Genomic DNA, 24,751 nt, shown 5'->3' on the forward strand with positions numbered 1-24,751 from the left:
AAAGCCCCTCACAGGTGATTTTGATAACTAACACTGCTGTAAAGTGAGCTGGAGTACCAAACTAGAGGCATGCATCACACACTTGAAAATTCAGAAATCAGTATGCAGAAATAGTATGCTTTGATTCTGAATGGAGAGCAAAGGTGACTGCATCACAGAAAGCTGAACAACTGCAAGGAGCAGTATCATAAGTATCACTACAACAAAGAAAAGCAAGGGGTAAATATTTGCAGACAATTGCACCAACAAAAATTTCTGTGGTTTCACTAGGTGGCATTGAAGTCTCTGATGGAGAAGACGTGACCAAACCTCAATCTGAGAAAGCAGTTGAGACAACAGCAGAACAAACAGAGGATCTGGGTGAAGGAGCAAGTGCTCAAACAAGAAGAGTCACACGCAATGTTGAGTGGCCACAAAACTATGGTCAAAGGAGATTGAAAGCAAGTGTGTCAGTTGATCAAATACCATCAACTATCACTGAAGAGACTGAGTTAAAGAGTGCAAGTGTTAATGAGGAAGATCAACAGAACCTGAGGAGATCACAAAGAGCAAGAGTGCCCCTTCAATATTATTATGGAAATAAAGTGCTAAATGTTGCAGTGGATGAACTGTGAGGTGTGAAATACAAACAATTTGAACCCCTATTTTTTTTGTTTTGTTTTAATATGCGTTATTAGTTTTCAAAAGGGAACAAAAACAGACATTTACATTACAGTTTGCCAGTTTGTCTTTTAGGTTACATTGATTACATGTGATATAGAAAGCCAGCTTGTTACATGGGTCCCACATATATATGGTGCTTCCAGTGTGATTTCACGCTTTGTATTAGTAGATAAGCATACGATCTAGATAATAATTGCATGATAAATTAATATACTTTCTAGCACCACTTCAATGTTTATCCATAACGAGTACAGCCGAGTGAAGATACCCTACCTATTCTTGAAGAATGCAAGTCTGAAAGTTATTTCCTATCATAACTATGTTCATTTTTAAATTAGCCAATGACTTATCACATCAAAGTGCATGGACATGTAGTAAAACACCAGCAATATACTAATGGCTAACATGTATGTGGTTTGACATTTGCAGCTACAAGGTCAAGGTAAATTGAAATCTATATCCCAGGTTTCATTACAACAACTCTGTTTTATTTTATATAGTTTCTTTATTTGTTGTATCTGCATGTATGTACCCTTCCAGATGGTCACTTTGCAATATATATATACTAAAATTAAGGTAATATGCAGTGTCATCAAAATGCCATTGTGTCCTGCCAGTGCTTTATAGAAGACAGCACAGATGTACCACAATCTCCCGTCAGCAAGGCTCTTTGATAAATCAGGATGGGCATAACCCTCAAGTGGCATGCCACATCATCTTCCTCTAAATATTGCTACAGATGCATCAAATATGTATGAACTTGTATATCATTTGTGGCTGTGCCCGTCACTAGAGGAAGTGTTGACTGCACTGATCTAGCAAATAAAAATGTATCAGAAGCCCTTTTGTTTACAACTGCAAAGGATGCATTGTCTTCAACATCCAGTTCACAAGTGGTGTACATCCGTACTGTATCATATTCTTTGAACTCTTACCATGTTCCTGGCATCACTGCCCCATTAAGGAAACAAATGGAAATATTGGTCGGCTCCGTAGTAGAAATGTATATGATTCCATGGTATGTCAGATAGGTGCCTCACATTGTAGTGATATGAAGCAGAATATTGTAAGTACCAAGGACAATTACCTTGATACATTTGTAATCTATTTAAAGATAACATTTGGTGTGGAACATAATGAAATTCAGAAACATAGATTCCGATTTGGGGTTCCTGATGGTGGCTTCAATTTCAAAGCTGGTCTCTCTGTGCCACCGGAATCAAGCTATCCTGGCTGAACAGGGGTGGAACCCCGAAACTGGTCCTAGGATGCTTGATTCCGGTCCAGGGAGGACCTGGCTTGGCAGTTCAGGCTGGACTATTCCCATGAGGCACAGGGTCAAGATTGATTTGCATATGGCCAGGGCTGAACTGGGGTGGCATGGTGAGCAAAAGAATGATGGATTTAACCCAGATCTCTTGACTGGGGTGAATGTTTTGATTTAGTCTGCATTCTGTCCATCAATTGTGTGTCTTTTGTTTTCTCACCCTAAGTGCACCAGGTATGCCCAAACATGGGTCCTGGGCTCACTGTGCCACTGGAATCAAGCTATCCTGCTGAAGAGGGGTGAAACCCCGAAACCGGTCCTAGGATGCTTGTTTCTGGTCCAGGGAGACCTGGCTTGGCAGTTCAGGCTGGACAGTTCCCATGAGGCACAGGGTCAAGACTGATTCGCATATGGTCAGGTCTAACCTGGGGTGGCATGGTGAGCGAAAGAATGATGGATTTAACCCAGATCTATTGACTGGGTGTGAATGTTTTGATTTATTCTGCATTCCGTCAATAAATTGTGTGTCTTTTGCGATCAAATTCATAGCTTCAATCAAGCCAGGTGGATGTGATTGATAGCAGAAGAGTTTAGCTTCGACAACATTGAATCCTTTCATGGTTGGTGCTTTTCTGTGGGTTTGTCTGTACACTCTGGATGTTTGGTTTGCCATGTTGACCTCTTACTTAGGTTGAATAGCGATTCAGATTGTTCTTTTTCCTAAATGCTGATTATTTTTGGGCTAGTGCTCCACTGGTGTATACCTTTACAAAACCACAGTCTATGGTAAGGCTGACTGTTCCTTCGTCATCACATGGCTATGCTGCACACACATATGCAAAAACAACAATTGATGGACAGAATGCAGAACAATGTCATACATTCACCCCAGTACAGAGATCATGTCTGAACTGCGGTGGTGTGGAGTGCAAAAAAAGGTTGGATTTAGGCCCAGATCTCTGTACTGGGGTGAATGTATGACATTGGTCTGCATTCTGTCCGTCAACTGTTGTTTTTGCATTTGTCACCCCGAGTGGGATGGGTATGCTCAGACGTGAGTCCCGTGCTCTCCACACCACTGGAGTCTAGCTATCCTGGCTGATGACGGCTGATAGCCAGAAACCGGTCCTAGGATGCTTGATTCCAGTCCAGGGAAGACATGTTTTGGCAGTTCGGGCTGGACTGTTCCCATGAGGCACAGTGTCAAGGCTGATTTGCATATGGCCATGTCTGAAATGGGGTGGTGTGGAGTGGAAAAAAACGATGGATTTAGGCCCAGATCACTGTACTGGGGTGAATGTATGACATTGTTCTGCATTCTGTCCATCAACTGTTGTTTTTGCATTTGTCACCCAAGTGGGATGGGTATGCTCAGATGTGAGTCCCGTGCTCTCCACACTACTGGAGTCAAGCTATCCTGGCTGATGACGGCTGATAGCCAGAAACCGGTCCTAGGATGCTTGATTCCGGTCCAGGGAAGAATTGGCTTGGCAGTTTGGGCTGGACTGTTCTCATGAGGCACAGGGTCAAGGATGATTTGCACATGGCCATGTCTGAACTGGGGTGGTGTGGAGTGCAAAAAAACGATGGATTTAGGCCCAGATCTCTGTACTGGGGTAATGTATGACATTATTCTGCATTCTGTCCATCAACTGTTGTTTTGCATTTGAATGACTATGTGACATAGGTGAGCAGGAGACAAATCCAGCAATTACAAAAGCCTGTTGGCTGGTATTACTGTGTTATACAATGTCCCTGTTTGGGACGGGAATGTTGCCTGTATGATAGACAGTTGTGTTCCCCTGCCCTGAGTGACACAATGGCATGTCATACTGATGTCCTGATTTTTTGTTAGCCCAACTTTCATGCTAAAGGAATGTGTGTCTGAGGCCTAGGACTGCTTATAGTGATTCCAATGTCCACAACCAATTCTGTGACCTGGAGGGGCCCACCAGGCATTCTAGCTACCGTTATTGACCATGGACTACTGTTAATGTCAAGGGCTGTGAATAGTTATCAGTGGTGGTAGCTTACTAGGTTTTGTGGATTGATGATACTGACTAGATATTTATTTGGTGGTGTGAAGTTTCTACTTGTTCCAGTCATCTATAGTTTAACTTGGATGTAACTTCCAGGCGGTAGTGCTGTCAGCCTGTGTGGATGTTAAGGTTATGTGTGTTTATAAGGTATAGATGGTAGTATGACTTCTTATTGTGGTGAGAGTATGACTAGTGAAAATCTAGGAACTGTTTTGTATTGTCCATGGATTGACATGCCACAAAATAGAGAATGGAATACGGCTTTTCTAGCCAATGAACATCTTTTGCATACATTCCTGGAGTTTCAGGGAGAAACCTCAGACAAAGAAGTGTGAGAGGATGGTGACAAGGCCACTGTTATATATGTTAAATGAGATTATTGGATAGCCCTTCCAAAACACAGCAGTTTGGTGGATGATAGGTGAATCAGGGAATGTTAGCAGTGGAAAGAAATTTCTTCATTGGGACTGCCATTTTGTCTATCCTATAGCTCTAATTCACAGAGGTTGATGACAGCCAGGTCCAGATTCAAATGACAGTCAAGAGCAGAGACTTCACATTTCATTGTGCTCATATATGGAAAACTTGTGCTTCCCAAACGTTTTAGAACCATGACCCACTTTTTAGAGTGACAAACTTTCAAGACCAACCTAGCCTCAATGGACATGAGGAAGGCACTGTTTAATGTAATGAAGCATTGTGTAGGAGCGCACTCTCTTTTACAGACAGTATATAGCCCATTGAAATAGCCACTAAATTTGCACAGACATAGCTTTAATGGTAAAACTATATTGTACACAACCAATAATGTCTGGAAATCGAATTTCAGTGTATATGTTTCACTTGTGCATACCCAAGTAAGGTGTCTTGATTTATATTGATCCTATTGAAATCCTTGTTTCTTTCAGACTTCAGAATTACCAAAAATGTGCTTCTTTTTTGTGTCCTAACTGCTGAAGGATTACAGTTCATTTAAAGTTATTTACAATGTGATTTGGGTAACACAAAATGACATGCTAAAGCTTTTTCTTTCACACTTCATGCAAGCAGCAAGACTGTCACATAATTCACTTTACGTTTCTTTCTCTGACTGCAAAGTGACAGGAGTTTGTATACATCAATCTCCATGTTAAAAAATAAGCAGCAATTTGTCAGAAGACATATGACCTCTGCCTTCGAAGCGCAGCAAATATGACTAGACACAAACAGAATTTAAAGGCATTTTATTTATTACCTCGACTTTCAAACCCATCCCAAATCAGCTCAAAGACCAAACAGTGAGTCAAAACCTACTGTTTGGGAAACACTGATCTGCAGCAATATTTGCATTTATATTCATATATGTGAACAAACACAGTCTTCACTAGAAACAAACCAGGAGATGAACTAACGCATTGTGCCATACTCAATAACTCTGCTCACTCAGTAATTGAGGCCCAGATTTTTATCTGGGCGGACAGTCCACCGTAATGCCATGGGGATGAAGTAAATTACTCTGTCCACATGGTTGAGGGGTTGTCCGCCTAATTTATAAATGACTACCAAGCAGGCGGCCATTCATAAAAGCTTTTCTAGAAAATGCCAGCATGGTAGTCACTGACAGTGCATTTTTCTTTGTGCAACAGGGCTGCGTCTTGTAATGGGATTTTCTTTCTGTAAGGAAAAAGCAATAATAGTGCTCTCTTCGTCATTGGAGTCTTCTTCCATGACAAGTGGTGGGGCATTATTACTATTTTATTGTCCCTCACCTGCAGGTTTTGCCCGATCATAGGAAAGTGTACAATATGGCTACATGTCCGCCCATCTAAATTGGGCCAGCAGTCATGTAGCCATTTCTTTGATGCCCCTTACTCCCCAGGGCCAACAGAGAAGTTTTACCATGGTGGAGACAGAGCAGTCTCTGCAGTGGCCAAACTGTTGGTCTGCCAGAATTTCAGGGGCATATTTATGGGGAAGTGGCCGCGTGCGGCGTTAGCCACCTTGGTTAAGGACACACTCTGCCTCTTCCAAAACGCAGGGCTGCACCGGCTTTGCAAGGATACGGTGCAGCCCTTCATTTCCCCTTGTGCTGGCACTAATTTGAGCTGCCTAGCGGTAAAGCAGACACCCTTGCATTATAGTGCCAGGGAGTCTGCGTTGTAGGGGAAGATTGTTTATGTCCAGGAAGGTGTCCCTTCCTGCACATAAACAATCCAAAATGGGATTTTTAACTTCTATGTAGGCTGCTTAATGCAGCACACATAGAAGTTGCAAAATGCATTTTTTTAATTGATTGTTTATGTGAAGGAAGGGTCACCTTCCTGCATATAAATAATTAATGGGCTTTTGCTGTTTTGCTGTGCACATCGCAGCACACATAGGAACAGCAAAAACGAGGAGAAATTAAACTTTTCCCTGGTCTTAATTTTGGCGCTGCCCTTGTAAATATGGAGTTGAATCAAAATCAATGGGTGTTGCGATCGAATGTCCACTGCAACACCCTTTGCTCACCCCTTTCATGCTAAGTATAGCGTGAAAGGGGGCTTTATTCACAAGGCGGCCTTAAACCAGGTTAAGTGGTTTAACGCCACCTTGTGAATAAGCCGGTGCCCCTATCGCGGCCACACCATCAGAAAAAGTGACACTGTGGTGGAAATGAGGGCTTCTAAATATGCACCACTGTTTTTGGGGAGGAACTCTGTCTCTGCCTTCATTAGAAGTCTCTAATTTCGATTTTTGAAGGGATTGTGTTGATTGGTAATAACAGTTGCTCTCATATTAGAATATGATTTCAATTTGATATGAGTCGATGAAATACCTGCCTTCCATTGTTCATTATGCAGGGAGTCCGAATATTCCCCATGGGTACAAAATCAGGTAATTAGCTCATATAAGTGAAAATAGTCTTGGCAGTAATAAAAATGTTCTTCATCAATTCATAACATACTAGGAATTTGGGGTATGTAAAGGTCAACCAAGTAGCAAAAGTTTACAAGGTTATCAATTATTCAGTTTCATGTTGTGTGCAGATTTTCCTGATATCCCTCTGCATATGCCTGAGCACAATTTTTCTTTCCGAACCATTAATTTGTGCTAAAAATGGATGTGCTTTTTTTGTCACATGCACTGTAAAACCTTGCAGCACAGTTAACTCCGCAGCTTTATGTAATGAAGATCATACTCAGCAGCTGATAGCCGATGACACAGTTGCCACATGAGATATGTATGTCAAATTACACTTAGGTGTAAAATGATAAAAAAAAAAGGGAAAACATAATAAGGCATCGCAATTGTCCAGATTTTCATTGGTCCTGCGTAAAATATAAGTTACTGGAGTCATTTCAATAATTACACATTAGATTTGTGGTGCTTAATGATCAAAATTACTCAATTTCTCCAACTTGAGAAATTAAGCGTAATGTGGGGCAAAAATCCTACCTCAGGAGTGCAGGAACAATGAACGAACGGAGAGAGAGTGTCTACTGGCTACTGCTGTTTATGACCTGTGGCATTTAGTGCTATTTTAATTACACAAAATTCATCCTCTGGACATCTGGACATCTGGAAAATAGAGATAAATGCTGGATTTCACTTCTGACACAAATACGCATAATTACAAGTAATTTTGTGGTGATTACCCTAGAGAAAATGATGCCAGTTACACCCACCTCTAATTCCCATGTGCGAACGGAACACGAGTAGAACAGTGATAAAAATGTGTGAAAGTTGCAAGAAAAAATGATTTACACCCAATTAGTACCAATGAAGCCTGCATGCTGATAACTCATCAGTTTTTCAAATAGGTTTCTTTTTATTTTCAAGTGAAATAATGAAAGCAGCCTTAAAGTAATATTTGCTGTTGTGGCCCTGATTGAAAGTTGTGAGCAGTAGGGTGGGGCATTTACCCCACACAGTAAATACCATTCGCTGTCATTCATCCTCCTCGTCCCAGTCCTTACTATATTGTGGGCTTGTCTATTCACACAAACCATATCTACAAATTAAAAGCAAAGTTTCATTGACTTAGTCAGATAAATACCTCCTCTTCCCCTCCCTCCTCCTCTTTTGCTTCCTTTGTTATGCATTGGAAACAGGTTTAAGGCACAATAAGCATTGCTCGTGTTATGTTGAGTTTTTATTTGATTTTCATGGTAATCACCTTCATGGTAAGCAGGCGGTTGTTTGTGTTTCAGCACCGTTTCTCCAGTGCACTATCTGCTCATGTGCTGAGCTAGGGAGGGGAACGTTGGTCCCACAATAAGCTGGCCCCTGGAACTGTGAGTCAGCTCTCCTGCTCCAGTCCCATGTGCAATCTTAGCTGATTGCACATGGGACTGGGGAGCCAGCATATTTTCAAGAAGCTACAGATTCTCAGGTGAAGAGATCTGTTTCTCCTATGGGGCGTTTAAACTATGAAGTACTGCTGCTTGAACGTTGTCAGCAGATTACTTTTTGAGGAACATGTACCTTCATGAACCGACATGTAAGCAAAATAACTTGTTTCCTCCAGAGAAGGAGGATGTACCACAGATCTCAAGGGGAGATCCTGAGGAGCTAATTAAGCAGGCAGTGGAGTGTGCTCTCAATGAGCCCCATAATAAAAGGGCCAGAACATACTCAGATGATGAGCAGGAGTTTGGTCAAAAGAGGAGATATGTTTCTGGTTCTAATCTGCATCAGCTGTTGATTCATATTAGAAAGGTGCTGGACTTTGCACAACCTCCATACAATGTCTCTCTATCCACTCCTTGTACTTGCATGACGTTTTAAGATCTTTAATAACCAAGGAGTGAAAGAATGTTGATAAAACTGTAATTCCACAATTTGTATTGAAGAGACATCCCTCTGCGAATTTTGACCAGGAACTTCCACAAGTGCCTAAATTCAGCATTATATTGTCTGCTATGTCTTCTCCTCATCCTCTTCACTGGTATAAGAGCATGAAATGCTTCTGAGGTTGCTGACAAAATGGTTGAAGAAGCTTTAAAAATAATTTTCACTGCATCCAACTATTCCCTAAAGGACAGTACATATGCAGAATATGCAGCCCAGGTTAATCTAAAGGACTTTAAAACAATGTACGATTGCTTGCAAGGGGGATCAGACCATGTTCCAATATTGGCAAACATGGAGCTTATTGCCCAAATTGTTGAAGCATCTGATATGCTCCCTTTGATTGGTGGCCACATCAGCTGGGGCAGTGATACATGGATGAAGACTTCCATGGATGAGACCCTGGAAGTTGGATTCCGCTCAGAGATCTCTCATCCAAACGCTGCCTTTTCTTGGTTCTATCTGTTTGAGGAAGAACTGAATACCATGGTACAGAAATTAGCGGAGCAGAAGAACAACATTTCTACGACCGTTGAAGTGTCTCCCAGTCAAGAAATAATTTCTTCAAAAGAGAATTCTACAGAATCAGAAAGAAGCTAAGCAATCATTTCAGAGCCAGGCCCATGGCAGGGGGGCTAAGGTTGGCAGTAAATCCCAGGTCTCGCTCTCCCAGTCAGGAGATCAACAACAATGTCTATATGATGCTAGGAGGGCGACTCACGTGCTCCCATCAGAAATGGTCAAAAATGGTTTGACCTCGTTGGGTCCTGTCAGTTGTGCAAGAGGCTCTCTAATTTATTTAAAGATTGCTTCATTGAAGCCTCAGTTCAGATAAACCCCATTACCACATGATCACTCAAGAATGCAGTGCTTCAAGGGATACACAATCTTTTATTGAAAGTAGCAGTACGAAAGGATCCTCAAACCCAAAGCAGCCATGGTTAATAATCATCTTTTTGGTGTCAAAACAGGATGGGTCCTTCTGGCTAGTACTCAATCTCAAGGATCTGAAAAGGTTCCTCACAGTGGACACCTTTAGAATGATATTGGTCTAGTACATCAATCCCCTTCTTTCTGCGAAAGATATTCTTGCAACTCTGGACTTGAAAGATGCTTATTAGATGTCAACAGTCAGAAATACCTGAGGTTCGTGGTTGTCACGGATCACTAGCAGTTGCTGACTTTGCCTTTTGACCTTGCATCTTTCCCTTTAGTCGTTACCAAGGAACTGTCTCCGGTAGTAGCTGAATTACAGTTTCAAATACATGGTATTTCCGTATTCTTGATGATTGGCTTTTATGCTTTTCTTTTCTTTCTAAGGCACAACATGATGTGGAAACAGCGCACAGACTTCTCTGCAATCTCGTTTGTGGATAATCAAGCTGAAGAAGTCCAATTTTGCACCACAACAGTGACTTTATTAGGAGCAGGGCTCAATATACTGGCAGGTGGAGTTTTCTTGCTTCACAGAACGATTTTCACTCAGCCGACGAATCTTTCCAGTTTGCTTACAGGTAAATCAACCACCAACACAGACATACTTGTGATTTCTGAGATTCACGGCTGCATACACTGCAGTGGGTCTGTGGGCACAATTTCACTTAAAACCATTTCTGAATAATCTTCATCAGCATTGGCACTATGTATTTCAGGATTTCAAGGTCTTAGTTCCAGTCAGACCTCAGATAATTCAGGATCTCAAGTGGTTTTTGTTGAAGCAGAAGATAGCCAAAGGGAGACAAATCCATATGCCCACTCCATTCCTTCTCATGACAGATGCAAGCCTTTGATGGTGTCAGGTAGTTCTCCAACACCAGGAGGTGAGGGGTCAGTGGAACGAAGATGAAAGGATTTACTCTTCCAATTTGAAGGAATTTACGGCAATTTGGAAGGCTCTCTAACTTTCCAATCTCAATTGTAGTGGATGAATCTGTTAGTGAGGATGGACAATCTGGTTGGCAAATAACTAGCAACTGAATGAATTATTGAAGAAAAACTTCTCTTGGGCAGAGACACATCTCATATCAGTGACAGCTGTGTATATTTGAGGTAAGCTGACTCACTTTGCCTATGTCCTCAGTTGCTGTCACCCATCATCAATAAAAGATCACGTTTCACAGTTCCACTTCAAACTGATTTGTGCTCAATTCAGAAATCCTGAAATTTCTTTGCCTCATCACAGAATGTACTGCTTCCTCAGTTCTGTATGGAGGTAGCATGTCCTCGGACTCTGGCAATGGTGACTCAGTATGATTATTGTCCAGTTCTCCTCCTCTGTAGGGTACTCCAGAAGTGCCAGGAGTCCTGCCACAGCCCACATCTCTGAACTATCACAATATACCGGCATGACTCACATCATTACTCCCAACACTGATAAATGAACATAAGTCTTGTACCCTGACTTTTGACCAAATTACATGCTGTTTGAAATATTTGCTGCAGCTGATGTTCCCCAGTTTGTTTGAAAAGGCTTAATGTATTTTACAAATGTTTTACTATGCCTATGTAAGGTCAGGTTTCAGGCACCACGGAAACCTCCAGAAAATCCACTGGAATAAGCATCAAGCATTGGCATAGATGACCTCAAAGTGAACGTTCTGGAAGACAGCCCTCGTCAAATTAATCCCTTGCACGTGTTCCTTGCTATAAGTATTTAGAACGCGACCTTTGTGAACATTCTAAAGCACCTTTTAGAAGGCAGCCTCATCAAGTTAATTATCTGCACCTGTTCCTTGTTACGAACAATTACAACAAGACCTTTATTAAATTTTTAAAGCAATCTTATTAAAGACCATCCAAACTCCTCCCCTTTGCTTAGCCTCTTTGTAAGTTACCTGTTTCCTAGCTTTCAGGACTCTGTCTTTCCAGCTCCCTTGATCCTCCCACTTTGACCTCACCACAAAGATCGTCCCACATTAGTTTTGCACCTGGATGGAAAAAAAACCAAAAAGAAAAGGAGAGACACATTAACAGATTTGTTTTTACCGCATGTTGAGCTCAGTCGCAACATCATGCTGCAAACAAAGGTATCCAGTATTTTTTTTCTAATTGTACATACTGTTGGCAGAGCTTTCCCAGAGAGGACTTGGGTGAAGCTAACCCATCAAAACTTGCTTGTGGGTTTGATGCTGAAATCATACTCAATTCAGTTTCAAGAACTTTGATGAAGGGGCTTCTACAGACAATCTAAATGAAAACAAAAAAACATCAATTTTTGTTTATAGGCACTATCTCTGCCTGTATCATTCATCAGGCTGGCGTGAATGCCTGTTGCAGTGTTGCTGTTGAGTAGACAAGCGACTTCTTCTTTGACTTTACACACCCTCCCACCCCACACCCTTCCACCTAGGATTTGCCACGGGAGCAATGTCTCCTCCTGTAAACCAAGGGCAAGTATCAGGAGGATTAGGGAACTAGTGTTGCTGCCACAATGGAATCATCTGGGATCCAGGTACGTGGCTTATGGCATGCAGATTCAGGAGAGAAAGGATGTATGACATTACAATGCATGCTTTTACCACGCATGCCTTTACAATGCTGTTTTTACAACGCATGCCTTTACAACGCATAGTGTTTTGGGGCGCTGGATAGTGAATAGTTTAATTTACTATTCCAACTCCAGTCCCCGTGGATAGTAGGGAAGGTGTTGGATAGTAAATTAAACCTCAGGCCAGGTCCAGTATCACCGGTCCCCCGATACCGCTTTGTCTCACTTGAGATCAGCCCTGAAGAGTAACGGTTAACCATCCGTGACGAAACACGTGTCGGTTGGCATCTTTTCCTGGTTGATCTCCTTTTGACAGGAGCACCAGCTGCAAAAAAGAATAAAACTCTTTGAGATGATACTTTCTGGTGACGATCTCATCCTTCCTTTTTTGTTGTAATATGTGATACATTTCACTGTAATTCACACTCCTTTTGTGTGCTCTGGACCTGGCCTGATCAATTCGAAAGAGGGGATCCTGACCTCCCTTTCCTTTTCAAAGGTTGTGGTTTTCCTTTGACCAAGATGCACCAAAACTACGAACTTTTAAGCAATACACTTTTGTACTTCACAACGTCGTAAACTGTTGAGCGCCACCAATTTCTGAAAAACGTAAAAAGCCTCTCGCTGAACCCTCAGTAAATTAAACCTATTCCCTATCCTAGAGCGCCCCCAGCTCAATGCGTTGTAATGGTTTGCGTTGTAAAAGTTGCGTCGTAAAGGCACTGCGTGGTAAAAGTTGTGTTGTAAAGGATGTTTCCCGGAGAAAAAGCATGTAGTGATTTTGATTGCCCATTCTGACCAAGGAAGATCCTGCTTTCTAGAATTCTACATATGACAGTGGAAGAGTTGTTGCTTCTTCGTCTCTGCCAGCCTCCTCTTTTGCTCCCAATTTTTCGTCTGAGGCTTTCCATCATCAAACTGAGAGGGTTGGATCAGAATAGTTGGGCAGTTCTCATTAGGTGACGATAGATATTCAGTCTTGTTGAAAACACTCCACTTTAAAGTCATACAATAAGCATTGGGGAGTCTTTCAATCTTGTTGTCTTGCTAAACTTTTAAAACCTGACTCCATTGAACAATCAGATTCTCCACTTCTTGAGACAGGTTTTCCTTTTAAAGGATTAGCCCCTGCAACTTTTTCAGATGAGTGGTTGGCAATGAAATCTTTGTTATTGCCTTCTAATTCTATGACACAAGTATCTCTTTTGGTCAGAATCCTTAAAAGTTACAAACTTAGACAGCAAATAGTTCCTTGTTGTATTCCATCTTGGGGTTGTTCGGTTGTTCTAAGGGGTCTCAAAAAAGTACCTTTTGACCAGTAGGAATTGGCTAGGTACTCATAGTTTTCTGCTAAGGTAGCTTTTCTCATAGCTATAACCTCTGTAAGGAGGTGAGCGGAATTGAGTTCCTTAGTTATCTCCCTTAACTACCTGCTGTTTTTCCCTGACAGAGTTATATTAACACCAGATTCCAAGTTTGTGTCAAAGATTAATTCAAAGTTCCATTTGTTACAAGATCATTCTCATGCTATTATCTTCAGGGGTAAATTCCAGTGACTCTTCCTCCTTAGATGTTCTATTCTGATCTATTTGGACCGCATGTGCCCTTTTAGGGTTTGCAACTCACTTTATGCTTCTAAGCCTCCGCTTAGCAGATGTGTTAAATTGGTAATTACCATGCATATCAGTCTGTTCAAATGAATACCCCAGGGAAAGAACAAGGAAGGTCTACAAGATCTATTTCTGTAACATAAGCAGGGGTAGAGGGGGTAGAGGGAGCTTCTGTCAGTGAAACATATAGATAGGCAACATTATAATTTATGCAAACTTATTAATCATTATATGTTGGATGTATTACCCTGAATCAGAGTCCCAGTCCAAACATCCCATCCCCATCCCTGAATTTGCTCTTCCTGACATCTGTTTTATCAGCTTGCTTTAAACATGAGTAAGGGAGGAGAAGGGTATTTATTAATCTGACTATGTCATTGAAAATAGAAAGGGGATTACAATTTAAGTTTTAGATTGTGAGTATGACCTATGCAAGGCGACAAACCCTCAATATAGTATGTACTGGGGTGAGGAGAATTCTGCTTCAGGGTAATGATTACCAGTAAGTGATTTGTGTATTACTATGGGGTAAGTTATTTAGCATGTGTGGTAGATACCTTCTATTTAGAGTTTTAAACTTGTACATGAGGTGAAAATGTAGAATCAGATTTAATACTCTGAATCCCGCATGTTTTGCCTTTTGTCTGGGCCTTTTCCCCTCTGATTAGTGTTGTGAGGTTTACCTTTTCCAAATCTTACAGGGCAAAACAATAGGGTTTCATATTTATCTATCAGCTAGGTATCCCAATCCCTGGGCAACCCTTTGCTTGCACAGAGATTGGAATATCACCCTGGATTTGTAATATAGGCCCTGGATTTGTAATCCGGGTCTGTGTCTCTTGTAACATCTGTATGGCCTCAATTACATGTGCCTCAGAGAAACAAGTGCTATTTAACACACCTGTTAAACACCAATATACTAGGGACCATATTTATGGCAAAGTCATGCAGTGCAGTGCAGCGCAGCAAGTGACCTTGCTGCACTGTGTAACAGGGATAGGGTAGGGATGCATCCTATTCAAAAGAACACAGCGCATTCTTGCCTTTGTCTCTGCGCTGACACCGTTTTGGCTGCATAGCGCAAATGCAGATACCCTTTTACCATGCTGCAAGAGTGCCAGCGTTGTAAGGAGGATTGTTTTTATGCAGGAAGGCGCATCTTCTAGCACAAAAACAGTCCCATGAGGTATTTTTCTATTTTCTATATGTGCTGCTAAACCCAGCACACACAGAAAGAGGAAAAAATAAGGAGAAATACATATATGTATCCTCGATGCGCTTCACCTGAGAAGGTGTAGCAATTAAGCGAAATCACAGTTCCACAACTTTTGGTAAATCTGCGTTGCATTACTCTGGATTTAGGAAGCCACCCAGGGCCACGTAAGGTGGCCTTGCGTAGCTTCATAAATGGCATTTTGGCCTTGCATTGCCCATGCACCACGCTGCATGGTGCAAGCGCAACGCAACCCCACTCATAAATATGTCCCAGGGTTTGGACTATAACAGGTGCAACAAATTCCACCTAGTGCACGTTTCCCCCACTACAATGGTGAATAATGTGGATTTGGGTGCTTTTAACCAAGTACATATCTACAGATCCGACCTGTCGTTGTTTACTAGGGGCCAACTTAAGCAGAAGGAACACTTTAATGACTCATAATTATACCTGTGTAGATAAAGGTTGCATCGGAGCCCCAATTTAGGAATAGCTTTGGAAGTGTGCATTGCATAAGCCAGATTCAACTCTTGCTAATTCCACAAGTTGTTAACATTAGGGTGATCAAAATAGCATATTTTAATGGTAATTTTAAAACAGAGTTCATTCAAAGTATTTCTTTCTAAATAATTTGCATTTTTTTCCGGCATGTACTGTTTACAGGCTTGGCCACATGAATATCAAGCTGTAGGTACTCTCCGTGGTTCTTTGACAACAGATGTTCATTTATAATCCAGATAAATGAGGGCAACGAAATTCTTCCTCAGGAGAGGTTGCAACCTGTTCGAAGATACCCTGTGGAACGGTGTTGTCTTTCTTGTCTCTGCGATTGTTTCTATCAAAATGAGGAATCATTCCATGCTTAAACTCAATATGTCTACTTGTTTTCAGGAATAAATGTGTCCCCCAGGGACAAAACCAAGAAATACAGCTGTCGTAACCAAATAAGGAATACGTGATTGGTGTATGTAGCAATAATTACTATTCGCAAAAAGCCTAACACGTTGCAACAAACCTGAAGTGTTGCCTCACTCTATTCATTGAGGTAGTACAGAAGAATATTTGAGAGATATTAATTTAAAGTATCTATAGTTAAGTGTGAGACAACACTCTTATAGGAAACGCCATGCTTTAGATGGTTCGTAACTCTGTCTACTTTAAACAATCTGCATCAAATATTCACCCTAAAAAATATTTGGACAGCGGATGTATTGATGGTGCAAATAGGTCAAGAGTGTGGAGTTATTTGAAATTCCAAAATGTGTGTATTCCCTTCCAACTGGAATATAGCAAAAGACGAATACAACGTGGAGACATGCTTTATTTCGCCTCGTTTTTGCTATTTTATTTTTGCTGCATTGTGCAGCACACATAAAAACAGCAATACGCCATGCATGATTGTTTAGGTGCAGGAAGGTGTCCCTTCCTGTACATAAACAATAATTTTAAAAATGACGAGTTGCAACTGCTCTGTGTGCTGCACAAAGCAGCACACATAGAAGTTACAAATCGCCATTTAAGATTGTTTATGTGCAGAAAGGGACACCTTCCTGCACATAAACAATCATTCCCCACAACACAAGCACCCTTGCACTATGGTGCAAGGGTGCCTATGTTGGAGCTGGGCAGCAACATTTAGCGCCAGTTCAGGGGAAAATGCAGGGCTGCACTGTATTGTTGTAAATATGATGCAACCCTGCGTTTCAAAAGTGGCAGGGCGCAGCGTTAAGCCGAGAAGGCTCATTAACTTCTTTGTAATTATGTCCCTCCGTGTTTTTTGGTGTCATGGGGAACTGGAGTCCGCCTGCCATCGTGGTGATGACTGGGAGCATCCGCAAGACATGCGTCGGTTCCGCACACCAAATCAGAATGCGACCGCCACCATGGTGGTCGCATTTTGCATTTTAACATTGCAGCGGGTGCTGCTGACTGCAGCCACAGCCAAGATGTCAAAATAGCATGTTGTGCTTTTTACTGCACTATGTGGCAGTCACCACTCGGTGCAGTGAAATGTAGCAGGGTACCATGGGTACCCCCCCAGTGCATCCACACCTACCCTCAACACAAGGGGGGCCCGCAACGGGCCTCCGAAACCAATCACTACCAGCCTTTATTAGCGGTTTACCTGGCACGGAAAGGCTGGCTGGAGCAGCATTGTGATTTGGCAGACAGTGCCTGCGAGGCACTGCCACCATTTCATGGATGCAGACAGCTTTGCCAGGCAATCGCAACGATTGCTTGTGGTGAATCTGTGGCAGAAGGTATTTACGTCCGCTGCGTCCAAACGCGATTCCCCCCGCCACCGTAATGTGGCGGGGGAAGAATTGTGGTCCAATTGCGGAAGGACCGCCACCGCATGGTTGGCGGTGTTGGTCCTTCCTCAATCGTAATCACCCCCTAAGTGTGCTATACCAAATTGAACCAACCCTTCATCTCCTCTATGAAAGCTCCCCAACCAACATAGGGCCTGACCCTTGGACAAGAGACACTATCCACCTATACATGTACACAAAATGCCTTATGGGTACATTCCATCTAAAGGGTGATGTAGAAACAGCAGATGGGTTTCTCCATCACAACTGTAACGAATATCCAGTCTGCTGAAACAGAAATCCCATTATATCCAATGGGATTCATATTTTGGCCCAGGGATATCCTCAACATTGTGACAGAGTAACCCATCAACCGAGATCTAAATCAGGCCCTACGTCTCTGTGAGACCCATATTTCATTTCACCAGCTCTAAGATTTGCCATTCTCCACATACCACAAGAATATGCATGCACTTAATCACAGATTTGCTCATCCATCATCATCAGATCATATTTATACTGAGAACACAATAATACACACTCAGCTAGAAAAGCATACTTGAAAACATATTTAAAAAGGGCACAGTCTTGTATTTATCATGATGCTATGCAAGGACAAAAAGACACCAGAATGACAAAGAAAAGGAAAGAAAAACGATGACAGCAAAACACAACAGGTTCAACAGAAAGGAAGAATTTCATTTTTTTCCAAAATTAGATAACATTTAGTGTAAGTCCCAGTTCTAAGAGTACTTCACTGGAACGTTTATTACCCAGAACCCAAAAGACTCTACTGCCCTGATCTAAGTGATCTTGAGGGGCCATGCAAAGTCAGGAGTTGGGAGGCCTCTTGAGTCCCTCCTAATGAAATGCATGGTAAATTACAGGACCTTACAATGAATGTGCTGTTTGACTGGAAGTCAGTGTAGAGTATGACTGGCTGTGGAACCTTGATCTAATTTACCAGGCCATATTCTATTTGGGAAACATCCTTTACAACGAAACTTTTTCCACGCAGTACCTTTTCAACCCAGGTATTACAACACAAGTCGTTACAACGACTTGCGCTGGAGGGCGCTGTAGGATAGGGAATAGTTTAATTTACTATCCAAAACCTTCCCTACTCTCCACGGGGACTGGAGTTGGAATAGTAAATTAAACTATTCCACTATCCAGCGCCCCCCAACGCAAGTCGTTGTAACGACTTGTGTTGTAAAACCTGCGTTGTAAAGGCATGCGTGGAAAAAGCATGCGTTGTAACGACATACATCCATTGTATTTACGCTGAAGCTTATAAATTTGGCCTTCTAGAAGCACAAGATAGAGTTCTATGATACCCTTAAGAGAGGATCATAAAACCAACGACTGTGACAAAAGAGTAAGGTGGAAGAAAGGACAAGATCTATTTCAGAAACTTGAGAATCTGGAAGCAGGATGTCCTTCACTTGAGAATTTTGATTGTGATTTTGAACACTGAATGATAGCACCTTTTCAAACTAGCTTTATATATTTTTACAATCTGGGTGTGTAACATATAATCTTTCCATTGATATTGGCCACGTGCAAGTAAACCAAGGTGATGTGTCTTTGATTTCAGTTTTTTTACTATTACGTTTTTGAAAGTCAGTGTCCATCCATCTTTGAATCACAAGAAGGGACTCCCTATACATAGGGATCTTGATACCTTGGAGGTGTATCAAGTCTAGCAGCAATTAATATCTTCTGCATAGGAAAATCCTTAAAACCCAAACTTCATGATCAGCTCTCCTGAAAGCTGAACATATATGTTAAATAAAATTAGAGAGAGTGCCAAACCCTGAGGAACGCAGCAATGTACCGTCAATAGCAGTGAATGAAAAGTGGGTAGAGTGACTACTTGGCAATTTCTTATGAGGAAGCATGCCTGTAATCAGTACAGAAAACCTGATGAGCTAACCATTTCGTTAGATGTTTCTCCATAATTTTCATCAGTGCATAGGAGAACTGTAATAGGTCAGTAGTTGAATAGGCCACGCGAGCCATGATTTGCTATTTTTAGGAGGGCTTTTAACTCCATTTTTACCGAACGAAGGAACAGAAGAATAGGTTAATGGCTTCCACAATAGGAAGTGAAACTAGGACTAAAGTGTATGGAGGATGACAGTTAGACACGGGTCAAATAGGAATCCCGATTTAGGGTCACAGAAAGCTTCAATCACTTCACCTGGTAATAGAGTTGGTGACTGGAATTCAAGCCAAATTACTTGCTCCTCTTGTTTGAAAAGGCAAGATAAAAACAGTTGTAGGATCTTCTATGGATATACATTGTCTAATCAATCATCGCATAAAACAACTGTTTAATGTCATGCTTTCACAGAGATTAAATAGAAGATTTCTCATATATTTCAGAATTGTTCTTCAATCTTTGGGACTAAAATTAAGTTCTAGTAAATCATACATTAAATTGATTGATTCACTGTGTTGAAGGCTAATACTACAGTGACCCACAAAGCAGAGATTGCAAGTTACGAAATCCCCACAGAACGGTTAAGCTAGCACACAACAATATCCATAAGCAGAATGTGAGAAGAAAGCCATGACAGCTTGGCTTTCTAATTGGTACATATTATTTTCAAACCCCCAAGTCCAGTTCAGATGGAAATAAGTGAAAGACAATAAACCAGCCTGCTGACGATCACATTTTATTTCTTTCAACCTAACTAAATAGTACTTGATACTAGACACCAATGCTGGATTAACCCAAGCATCCTTATGACACTAGAATTGTTATGTTATCACACACAAATTCAACCATGGCAATTTTGCTGCCACTGATTCATAATAACATGAAATGTCCATGCCTCTATGCCACAGGTGCCCAGGTTCACAGCCAGAATTGAAAAGGAACTAACAATATTGCATCTTCTCTACCAAGGAAGGAAAATAATGGGGTGCTCTGGGGAAGGAAGGTGAGCTCACACAGAGAAGCATTTTCAATGTTTGCTATTTCTATACAGGGCAGCCAAAAGACCTTTAGGTGACGTTAATATTGATAAAATCGATGAATATAATGATCTTCCAGCATATATGAGCAAAATCCTATCACTATTAACAAACTCGCCCTTAATGAACTCTCCATCAACCCAGACTCAGACATACATGGTCAGGCAGGCACTGCGATATAGGCCTGAGGTAATGATTGACAGGTCACAGGTGGGGTGGCACGTAGCCAGCAGACAAACATGCAAACAGGATACTCAGGTCCATGCCCTAGACATGAGCAGTGAAACCACAAAGATCCAGAGAGATTGGCCCCTATAAAGCACACATGGCCAAAGGGGCGGCCGGCCTCCCAAAACATAATTAACTCAGATGCCACAGGAAGTTAGGAACACATAGCCATTCACGAACCAGCACACACAGTACATGCAGCGATCAAGCACCCCTCATGCCAGACATCTACACACATTACCCACTGGCCCCCATTGTGTCCATGCAAGGTCTAGTCCCACCTGCTTTTGTTATCAAAGGCCTTATCTATGACTCTACAGACAAAGCCAGCGTTCGTTTACTAAAAAAAGGTTTGTCAAAAGTCCTTTATGACACACAAAATCTGTTAAGACTCATTCAGGTTGATTGCACTTTGAGACAGTCCTCAGACCCGTTTCTCTAACTGTGCTCCCAGCAGAAGTGTTTAATTAAAACAACTATTCCTATTTTGCCACACCCCTCTTGACTTGTTTTTTCAAGGTAAATTCATATTTGAGCAATATTTTGGTGAGCCATATAGGAAAGATTGGTTCCCCTTACCCAGTGGCAGGGACCCCACCCAGACAGATTCACATCTGCGCAACAAAGAAGGTGAACAGATGCCAAAATTGATTGGAAGCTTTGCTGAATCCGCGGGGCAGAGATCTGTCGTGAAGTCGCAGTTGGAGGGTAAGTGACCACATCTGATCCTTAGTTCCTAGCATTTGGTGTATGGCAAACTAGGAAGAAGTGCAAACATTTTAACTGAGCGCCCTGCCATTGACAGAAATCTGGCTGCTACTGATTTTATGTGTCCAAACTGATTAGTCGCAAGGTAGCTTCAGAAGCATTCCCACAGAGGTCACCTTCTTTTGATAGTCTGCATGCTAGGAAGGGTGAATTTATTTTCGCTTGGACAACCGGGCGTGACACAGAAGGTACACTTGTCCCCAGGGTGTGATATGGGGTTGAGGCCTCACCACTTCGACCGCTGAGAGTGACACAAATGATACACATGGGCCCTGGGTATGATATAGGGCTGGTACCTCAATCTTATTTTTAAGACAAAAGGGTTTTCTCAGTGTTACCAGCTTCTTAACACTATTGGTGTCTGAAAGAAGTGAGAAGTGTTGTGCGCTTGGACTGCTGGGCATGCCACAGATGGTATGCTAAGCCCCTGGGTGTGAAACAGGGTGCAATTTGGGCATTAGGTAAAGATTTGGATCTGGGAGATCAGGTGTAGCTTGTGTTTGGCCAAGAGGGGCCTATGGTTCTTCCAGTTGTTCCTTTTCTCTGTGAAAAATTGTCAATATCGGCTCCAGGACAAAGAAAACAACAGAATATTGGGCTTGCTTAGTTCTGTGTACTGTGCAGGGCTTCCCCTGGTCACAGGATAGCATGCGCTAGGAGAAGGAGAAGGTATTTTTGAAAAAGTCCTACTTTTTTATCTGTCAAGTTTTAATATCCTCAAAAAAGGGCTAAGCGGGTTGGACAGCACAGTGGAGTTAGACACCAAACCCTGGCGGGAGATACAGGCCAACATATTGCACTATTACAAGAAGAAACTAGTAAAGGATAGGGAGAAAAAGAAGCAAACCTAGAGAGACACAGCTAAGTTGGTCCAATACAAATTAAAAAACAACACCCTCGAAGGAGCCGTGTTGGCCACGAGTGTGCAAATGGCACCAGTTTTGAAGGGGGATCAATTGCCATACACAAGACGGTTGCAACCTAACAAAAAAGGCAGAAGTCAAGGAGTTTAGCAGCAGCCAGACCTTAGAGAATGTTATTGTTGCCACAGAATGGGCAACATGGCCGAGCAATGCTGGTTGAAAGCATATCATATGTGAAAAGTAGATCCCCTTGATCTGACTAAACAATATGTTACATTTATACATCAATCATAAGATGACAGAACTATATCACAAACACATATGTTTTATTAAATCCAAAACGATTGATTCAATATCAGATTAAAAACACGATATTATACACAATGCAATAAAAAAGATAAAATTAAAAAGAATTGAGTAAATATTGTGGGTAGGACTTAGTCCAGGTTGATGTACAATCCAAACCTATTGCACATAGAAATATTGAACGTTTGTCTCTTTTTGTTGCACATAAACAAGGGGTGAATGTATTCAGCCGTACATAGACTGATAATAGTAGGATAACGGGACTGGTTTAGAAAGTTTGCAGAAGTATGTAATGGTCTGTTTTATAACAATCTCAATGCTGATATTAATGCAATGTGCTGATAACCATCCTTAATTGTTGTATGTATTAACATTATATATGCGTATTGTAGGGTGAAAAATTACATAGGACATTGCTTATCTGACAGAAAAAATACTAGTCTTGAAAAAGATGGTGTAAATCATTGTTTTCCATCGAAACGCGTCGACGCACTTCTCATGTATAACTCAGGATTCCAGCACTTCAGTATAATCACGGATTGAATCATTGTGGAATACGAAGTTGTACTATCGGATATTGAGTATACCAATTGTATTGCACAAATTACATGTCTTACACATTTCTGTCCATTTTGTGTGATTATGCAGGTCATAATCTATGCTATATGAATATGATTTTATTGTCTTGTTTTTGTATAACTTTACTCAATTCATTTTAATGTTATGCTTTTTATTGCATTGTGTATAATATCGTGTTTTTAATCTGAAATTGAATCAATCTTTTTGGATTTATTAAAACATATGTTTTTGTAATATAGTTCTGTCATCTTATGATTGATGTATAAATGTAACATAGTGTTTAGTCAGATCAAGGGGATCTACTTTTCTCAGGTGTTTGAACCTCATTTCCCTTGATCCATTTATGGGGTACCTCTCTTTTTGCTACATATTGAAAGCATATCATAAACAGAGGTCGATAAATCTGGGACAGTCCACGCGAAACCCCCATCCACAAATCCAAGTTAAGAGGAACTCAATTACACCTCACACACATTCCCATGAAAGTCAGCCCGCTGCCTCACCACTGCATCAGGGATGAGGTAGTTGGACAAACATGAGGCAACAGCAACAACAGACAGGAAACCCAGCCCAACAGGGACTTGGGCCACAACCACAGTAGGGAGCGGTAACAGTCGGGGGAGGCAATGCTTTCACATAAACACAAAACCCAAATGTGCAGTAAGTCAAAACCCCCAATGAGAAGCATCCACTTCATGCGTACATCACAATTCACTGTACTAAAACTCAAAAGAAGGACCAATGAGACAACATTAGGAGTTCAAGTCTATACTTGCAATATGGAATTCAATGCTGCTGGATGTCTTTTGTCGATTGGGTATCTTTACTAGAGTCCGCCATCCAGGGTGCCTATGGGAGCAGAGGCCTCACTCTGCTGCTGATCCCCCAGGGTGAGGCAGGCTGATGAGGTGGCATGGTGCCTCCCAGTCCAGTCCTTAAATGCAGGCACCCAGGCTCTGACACCCTCAAGTCAACTGGGACGGGTTCCGATAACCAAATTGCAAACAAACCTTTTTGGGTCTCCAGCCCAGAACCAAAATGCCGTAAAATGGAGACCCCCTTTTAGTTCCAAAACAAAGTTGTCCTCCAGTGTTCGGAGCCTGCTTTCTGATATGCTCAGCATAATAAATACCCCAAAACCTCCACTGTACAAGATCCGACATGTTGCTAAGCACTGCACGACGCCGAGTCAGTCAGGAGGGGAGGTTCACTAGAATAACTCACTGTCCCAGTACATCACCTTCCTTAGACAAATTTCGCTGAGTTCTCAACTTTAAACTCCAGATTACCCATGCACCAATGTATTTCCTCCCTTCTACATCAAAGTTTTCAAGTGTCTAAAGGCTGCTCGCAGGGTCGTGTCCCTCCAGAAAAAACTACAGAAGTGTGCTGCTGGTTAGAATCCCCTAGTCACAGCTAGGAACGACAGGTTCAAACACCCAGGAAAAGACATAGTATGAGGGACAGTGGGGTGCTGAGGAAAGGGAGTCTGCAAGTCCATCACAGCTCTGTGTGAGATTGGAACACAAGAATGTGCTCCTCCCCGTATCAGACTAGGATACAGCCAATACGCTAGGCCTTACATACACCATCTGAAGGAAACAACTATCCCAATCTCA

This window comes from Lissotriton helveticus, chromosome 8 (genome assembly GCF_964261635.1).
Source record: "Lissotriton helveticus chromosome 8, aLisHel1.1, whole genome shotgun sequence".
In the NCBI taxonomy this organism is placed as follows: Eukaryota; Metazoa; Chordata; class Amphibia; order Caudata; family Salamandridae; genus Lissotriton; species Lissotriton helveticus.